The sequence below is a fragment of the Aulonocara stuartgranti genome (genome assembly GCF_965226115.1).
Source record: "Aulonocara stuartgranti genome assembly, chromosome: 6".
Taxonomy (NCBI): domain Eukaryota; kingdom Metazoa; phylum Chordata; class Actinopteri; order Cichliformes; family Cichlidae; genus Aulonocara; species Aulonocara stuartgranti.
This window is the reverse complement of record NC_138944.1, coordinates 29655833-29664468: the sequence shown is the minus strand read 5'-3', so window position 1 is coordinate 29664468 and position 8636 is coordinate 29655833.

Here is an 8636-nt window from a genome sequence, read left to right as displayed (position 1 = left end):
CTGAGTTTGTCATTCATGTTGTATATGACTTAATCGGTATCATGTTTTCAGCATGTGACAGAGCCTTACTTCAAGCTATAACTTTCTGCCACTGGAAACAGAATTATTTTTTCACTGCGGTGGGCCTGAATAAATTACAATTCATGCTGTAGCCTCTGTTTATATAAAATGCTTCACCTCTGTCCAGACACTGGCATGATCTCCCATTTCTTCCCGCATCACAGAGTTTCTGTACAGCAGTGCCTCTTAGGTTTTCGTCGCTGTGAGAAGACTTTTCTCTGCCTCTTCCCACATCCTGGATAACATCTGTGACAGCTGGTTTACTCCCAAGGGAACAGATATATACCAACCTGTCTGTAGCAGCCGCTGACCCTGGGCTGCAGGGATATGGTGTTTGCACCAGGCAAACTTTTGCTCATTTTTTGAGAGATGCTACGAGACAGAAGGGATTCCCTTCCTCCACAGATAAAGTGACCTATTACTACTTTTTCTGTCTCTCAAAAATGGCAATTTTTGTTCTTTGTAGTTGCTATGGTGCAATACTTTTCTTCATTCTCATCACATTTTGGGATGAACGAGCTAAATTTGAAATACAGATAATAATAATAATAATGGATACTTTATTGATCCCCATGGGGAAATTACTTGTTTTTCTCTGCATTTGACCCATTCACTCAGTGAAGCAGTGGGCAGCCCACTAAGCAGGCGCCCGGGGAGCAGTGTGTAGGGACGGTACCTTGCTCAGGGGTACCTCAGGGTAGCCGTTAAGTGGATTCGAACCGCCGACCTTCCGATCATGGGGCGACCACTTTACCTACTGAGCTATCCCTGCCCCAGATACCCCTCCTTCCCCCTGTATCTGTACAGCAACTGAATATTGTACCAGCCCTTGTTCAATAAACCCTTTGGATTGTGTGGATTTAGTGTTGCAGAATATTTTCAGATGCACTTCGGGTCTTCAGGTGAAATTGGGAGGTGATGGTATGCTATTTTCCTGCCCTTCTAATCTCTTTCACAATGCTTCTGAAAATATTAACAGCTGATTTAAATGCATCAAATACCATAAACAGCTAACCCGAGGCTTAGCCAGATAACAAGGCTAAAGCCCAGGGTAGTTTTCAGTGCTGTAGCTCTTTCCTTTGCAATAGTTGTCCATTTGGATCCAAAACCCTGTCTCAAGACTGTGTTGTTAACATTCTTCTTAACAGTTTATGTTTTTTTCACCACTAAATTATGTATGCCTGAGAGGGTTCCTTTCTGATCGTCTCTCATTTTGTTAGGTTAGCTGTCATGTAAGCAGGCCTGCAGGTTAGCACTGAAGGTTTAATGAAGTGTAGCTTAAAACACCTGTAATTCAAAGTAACACATGTACAGTAAAGAGTGTGAAGTCAGTGACTTTATGTCATCAATCATGAAGAGACTCATGCTGAAACACATTATTTGGTTCGATAAACTATAGGGAACAATTTCTATCATATGCAAGAAAGTCTACACGACTGTGAGGGAAATATCAAACAAGCATTGCACATGTGCTATCCTGAAGAGACTTTAAAAAAAAGATTTATTTAAAAAAAGCTTGTGATTTAAGTCTGACTGCTGCAGAGATGCTCACCATTCAGGAAAATCTTCAATCTGCTTTGTACATAATAAAGCCTTCTACATAACTTGAAAAGTGAAAAATGCCTCGGTCTGAAGAAGAAAATAGAAAAGAGCAAAATTACCTAAAGTACAACCTTTTCCTTGAAAGACCAGCTTGTATGAGACCCTTAATAAACCAATTTAATATTGGAGGCTCCGCAGGCACACTGAATGGATCAGGATGAAGCGGCTATGTGGATGATGAAATAAACTCCACTTTGTACAAAATCTATCAAATATGAATCCTTCAAAGATTGTGATTCAGAAGATTTACTAATTAAATGACATGAGAATTACTGCAGAATTCATTTTCACACAATTTATCTTTCGTTTTTCGAAGCTGAAAGTCCACCAATTCAGCTAGAGACAAGATGGCGAATGCGTGGCTTTGATGGCTCTTGTCACACTTCTTTGAAGGAGAAAATTAGGAAGTGTTAACTCTACTCAGCCTCGCTCACTCTTGCCCAGAAGACAAGGCAATAAAGCGGCATCAAAAAGGAGCATGATGTTGATTTCACAAAGTCGCGCTTTAGTCCCACTGAGTTTACTCCAGTCTATCAATTCAATCAAAGCACGCTGCCTTAATGCCTCGGGTGGAAAATGGAAATACTCTGGCTTGCAGACATTGAAGAGCTGGCAGGTGTCGAAGTTTTCAGATACCTGGTATTAATGCAAAGAGTCAGCCAGAGTCGTGGCTCCTGTGTGAACAATAAATGGGCCGCACCTGCTGGCAGCTTGAAAAAGATTGAATTATTAGCAACAAGTATATATATAGGGGTCAGACTCTGTAGTAACTGCCTAAAAAAGCTTTGTATTACTAGAAACACTTTTTCTAAAGTAAATAATGATTATTTTATAAGCTGAATATGTTTTTGTCAAAAGGGGTTTGTTGTCTAAAGAGGTCATTTGACTTTGAAGTACATATTATTGTACTCCATTATAGCATTTTAATGAGTCAAAACTCAGCATACACAGGGTTTCCTGTGGCTTTCTGTATGGTTATGATACCATGTCAGGGGGTTGTTTTGAGCTCTTATAATAAAGTTTTGTTATATTTATTCATAAATTAAATTTGTGAATAAATTTTTATGTGCAATCAAAGGGTGGTGGCGGGTGGTACTTTGACAATCCCAGGATCTTGTCTTTGCTTTTTTGCAGATGATGTGGTTCTGTTTGCTTCATTGAACAATGGTCTCCAACTTGCATTGGGGGGATTTGCTGCTGAGAGTGATGCAGCTGGGATGAGAATTAGCATATTTTAATTTGAGGCCACGGAGGAGACCAAGTATTTCAGGGTCTTGCTTACAGATGATATGAGAGTGTATTGAGTACAGAGTGTGCTGTAATGCTGATTGTGTGCAAGTCTGATGTGGTAAAGGGAGAGCTGAGTATGAAAGTGAGTCTCTTGACTTTCTGGTAAATCTGTGGTCTCACCTATGACCAAAAGTTGCTAATAGAAATGAGCTTCATCCAAAGAGTATCGAGGCTTTTTCTTAGAGAAAGGGTGAGGAGCTCGGTCATTCAGGAGAGGGTCCATCTCAAAAGGAGCCAGTTGAGGAGGGTTGGATGTCTGACTGTGATTCTTTCCCACACTTTCTAGGTGAAGTGTTTAAGGCATGTCCAACCAAAGATGTTGCTTAGATGGCTTGGGAACACCTCAGTGTACTCCCTGAAGGAGGTGGCTGAGGAAAATGGATGAATGGATGGAAATGAGCTTGTTTTGCAGCCACGGGACCTGGAAACCTTGCAGTCGTTGACTGGACCATGAACACACTGTATACAAAGAGTCAAAAGTGAGGCCATCTGTCTGACAGTTAAAGCTTGGCTAAAATTGGGTCATGCAACAGGAAAATGATCCCAAACAGGGCAGCAAATTCACAACAGAATGACTGAAAATAGCAGAGGAATCTGAGGACATCTGGTGGCTGCATGAAGAATGTCATAAATTAGAAGTACTTGGAGCATGGCAACTAAAAGATTCATGTGGATAAACTGCTGGCTGTGAAGTCTTTGGACGGCTTGTGTTACTGCCCAGCAGAACCTTGTTGCGCTGTTGTCACTCTAATCCCAGATCTCAGATACTAACATGGTTTTGTGAATGATACGGTGGAAAAAAATACACCAAAAATGTCAAACGTATGCAAAATTAGGTGTGTAAGCGGGTGTAATGCACCAGCCCTAGAAGTTGCAAAATGCCGTACACTGCCATTCAACCCACTGTGCCTCCTCTCGCTGACATCGAGGAGCGAGCACAGCTTTGCCATTAGAGAGGGAAGAAGAGAAGCCTGTTGCACTGTGGGCCCGTCAATCACTGCTTACAGCTACATTTGGCATTGCAGTCAGGTACAAAAAGTGTGTTTTGTGCCAAACTACCTCAAGTCAGACAGGCATCCAGACAGTGTACCTGAATAACAATATTTCATCAGAGTAAAGTGGGAATAACAGGGAACAGGATGTGGGGAGTAAACATAGTTCAGGATGGAGCTGCAGTCGTGTTGTTATGTCTTACAACAAAAAAGCAACATACGTCTTCAAGGTTCTCCTCTACCTCTCCTCCTACCTCCCCTGTTCTTCAGCTGTAGCAACTCCTTCCTCCTCCTTCTTCTCCTCCACGCACACACCAAACACACACACACCACTCAACGTGCCCTTCCAGATTCATTAGCATATAAATAACTCGTAAAACACAAAACACACACACAAGGCAGCGGTGCCATCACACACATGCCATTTGCGGTGGTGTTAAGAGGTGAATGTGGAATATTAGTGGGTATGAGCAGACTCTGGTGTCCATTAGTATGTGTTGGTGTGTGCGTGCGTGTGTGTGTGAGAGAGTGAGCGTTGTGCCAAACCTGATGAAAAGGCTTTTAGGCTAATTACATGTGTGTTGCTATCTGTATGAATTTTAATCTTGCGCTGACATCTTTCTCTCTCGCTCTTTTTGTCATACACACAAATAAAATGTGTAGACACACACAGCTCTAGGTCAGTACTCTGCTGCAGATGTGCTTTAAATTAGGGAGACATTTTAATAGAATAACTTCTATTAACATGTGTCCATGTGTGCACAGTGACGTCTTCCACAACTCCAAACCCAACAGCTGAGTGAATAAAGACCACACGTTACCCACACAGCCTCTGATACCTTGTTTGCTGACCATGCATTTTATTTGGCCCCTCTTCCTTCCTCTACTGTTTAAATTGAGGGATAAAAGGGGGATTTTGAAGTGAGGAATGACTGGATTTTTAAAAAAAATATTGTTTTTAAAATCTGATCTAACAGTGCCCTCTGTCCAGAGGAAGTTAGAACTGCAACAGGACATTTCCACGTGAAAAAGTGTTCCTTACATTTTCAAACAGCTTCTATCTCAAATCAAAGGCACAGAGCCCATTTTTATCCCCTCAAAAGTAGATTGCAATCAGTGCAGTATTAAGTGCTGTCTTCTTTTGAAGTTGCAACAAAGGCAGATAAGTAGACAGCCTATGACATTTGATACGAGGAAATATGAAGATAAAAATGTAAGACGATATAGATTTGGGTTATTACGATAGCCTTGATTCCAGGTTCATGGACCAAAAGACTAAAGAAGAAATACCATTAGACACTGTAATGAAGCCCAAGCAGCATGTAAAAGAGAAGCATGGATCATAACAACAAACCACTAGATGTGTTTGCATAGTGGATCAAAGAGGATGTCAAGTAAATAGAACCTTTCTATTTGCAAACTCAAAAACAACCTTTTTATGCTTCACTTTTGCTTTTCTGTGCGAGGCTGTTACTACAACATGGGCTCATTTGGTCACACTTAAAAGCAGGATAATGGATGGGCAAATTAGATTCACTTTCAGCTTAATAATTTTCGTGCACTGGCTTTGAAAATTCTAATTGTTTCTGCCATTAATCATTTGGCAAATTCTTGGTTTCTCTTTATTCCTGTTTTTTAAAACTAAAAATCCACTGGCAAGATATTTCAGATAATTCTCCTGCTCATGCTTTCAGAAAGTATGAATCATATGAATGCCCTTGAGTTAGGTTAGCATGTAGAAATCACATGATCCAAAAATCATGTGATTTCTATCCCATTAATCCCATTTAATCAGAGGTTTGTGTGTCACAGATATAGAGAGCATGAACATGGATGTCATCACCCTTTGGTTTTGAACTGTATTTAGAAGTCGGGCTACCCGTCCTGATGCAACCCTAATGGGATTTATTTCTCCTCCCAAAACTGAACCGGAGATCTTTCCTTGTTTGAAATTTATTTAAAAAGAAATTCCAAAAGGCTCCAACTGCACACGCACAGCACAGGCTTAGCAGACTCAGATTTGCTCCATCCATCTGATTACATGGCCACAGACCTAACTAAATCATCCAGGTAGATGGGTTATTAAGTCATTTGTTGTGATGAGAGGATAAACTTTCCATAGAGAACAAATGTGCTTTAAATGTGCTTTAAACCTGCACATTTTAACATAGGAGTCAATGAGGCTTGACTCCCTTTTAGAGTCTGCTTCAAGTGGCCACTTGAGGAACTGCAAGTTAAAATGTATTGTCCTCCAATGTCCTCATAAACTGTAATATAATTTTACATGCAAATATGGTAAACTGACTTGACTTGACTTGACAAAACTGCAATGTGAACCAATGTCTTCTGTACTGATATCAGTGTGTTGAACTAACAATGCTTTTGCCTGCTTCACAACCTCAATTTCATCACATTTTTACAATTTCAAGTGTAATATTCAATTTGTAATAATCGCTCAGTTATGTCAGCAAACAGCTGTCTGTGTCTATTTCAACATCTAACTGAGTTAGTGTCCTTTGAAGGCATCTGAAATGAGTAAAGACTGAGCACATTTTTGGATTTCCTTAAATCTTTACAAACTATATAAATAAAGATGGATTTGCTTTGAAGTCAGCCAAGCAAAATGTTTCATAGGAGAGAATGTATGATGCTTTATGGGCTGTAAAACCATGATACTGTGTCCCAGTAAGATTTGGATGAGGAGATACCAGTCCAAATGAAAACAACACAAATGAAATCAAATTTAAACTGTGGCTGCGAACGCTATCAGCTCGTCCAAATGGACTCTCTCTGTTGGACCTCACTCCTCCTCGCAGTCCACCCCCACCTCCGCGTTTGCTGCTTCGTCCAGCTGGCTGGTTTCGGCTGAGTCCACTTCCTTTTGACTCGCATCACCGTCTTGGTAACGGCGGACAGTTGGTGGGCAGAAAGACGTCTCCAACGATGCTGGAGGTCCGCAGACCCAACTGGCGTGTGTGTGAGAGAGATTATTCTTGTAGGGAAACTAGCCCTGAAACAACCTGGATCCCGTGGATGATTAGACTCAGACAAGCTGGCAGGGACACTGTGGAGCAGAGGGTCTCCTGTTGGTTTGGCTGAGTGAAAGGCTTGGCCTGGCTGGTCCAGGCATGGATGCTACGCTTTGGCTTGCTCAACAGAGAAGAAGTGAAAGAGTGGAGAGAGTGAATGAGGAGAAGGCATGCAGCCCGAGGAAGTGTGCTGAAGACAAAGGCAGGCTGTCTTGTAACTACTCTGTAACTACTTTTATTAAACTACACTTTGTAGCCCCAGTTTTCTCTGCATGCCGACTTCATTCTTCATTACTTCATTCTCTCCCAGTAAATGACACAGATTTGGACTACATCAGTTTGCACAGGTTAAGCTGTAGGCTAATTAGTTTAACATTTAAACTAGTTTGTGTTGTATTTACATGTCTTGTTTGATTTTTCAACATATAATGGTACCGTACTTTAACTCTGATTTGACATATCACAACAATATTTCCATTTAAATTGTTATATAACAACACAGTGTCACAGTCCAAATTGCATACCTCCTCTTTTTTCAGTTTTCCAGTGTAGTCAGGCTTGCAGATGTATTTTAATTTCCACCCATTTTCATCCACTCATCCAATTCAGGGTCATGGTGGGCTGGCGCATATTCCAGCTGTCGTGGGTACACCCTGGAGAGCTTGTCAGTCTGTCGCAGGCAGATAACCATTCACACTAACACCTTCGGCCAATGCAGAATCACCAATAAGTCTAACAAGCACTCTTTGCACTATGGAAGGAAGCCAGAGTACCCACACAGGTCCACACAGAAAAGTCCCAGTGTGGATCTGAACCCAGAACCTTTTTTGCACCACACTGCAGATTTCTACCAAAATAAAAGTCTGGTAATCCACAGGAGATGTTCTGTGCAGTCTGCATGTTCTCCCCATGTCTCTGAGAGCAAAAGGGAATAGGGGACCCTAACTCTTGGCTGCTACTCAAATCTTGTGGTTTAATGTGTTTAAATGAGGCAAAATCTGTTAATCTGTTTAGGGGCATCAGGGTCTGGTCCTGCAGGTCTTGAGTTTGAATCCACTGTCTGGCCAGCACCTTGTCATGCATGTTAAGTTAATTAGTGATTCTCAATTAGCTGTACATGCAAATGTGAGCATGAATGAGTCCTTTGGTGGACTGGCAACCTGTCCTGGGTGTATCCCACTCTCACTCCATGACAGCTGGGGTATGCCACACACCTCTCATCCTGTAACCCTAAACAGAATAAGAAGTAAAGAAAATAGAGGGATGGCCTGGTTTACACATATAGTAAGAAGTTAAATTGGTAATATCCAGCACCTGGAATGTGTCCAACTCAATTACACACAGTGTAGAAAAATGCAAGTTTGTCTGCTTGCTGTGTTTGTTTGAAATTCCACTGATCACTAAACACGTGGTCAGATTTTGAGGCTTTTGGGAAAATATTTAGATCAAAATTGTAAAAACTGCGAGCTTCATAAAGACGTGAAAGTTAAATAAAATAAATTATTGGAAATGGAAAGCTAAAAGGATGAGCTTTATGATGCACTGCAGCAATATGGATAAAAATCAGTGTCAGTAAAGACCGATTTCTGGTCTGAGCTATAACTGACAAATTACAGACCACGAATCGGAAATCTGATTGGACTAATTCAACTAAAGAAAATGG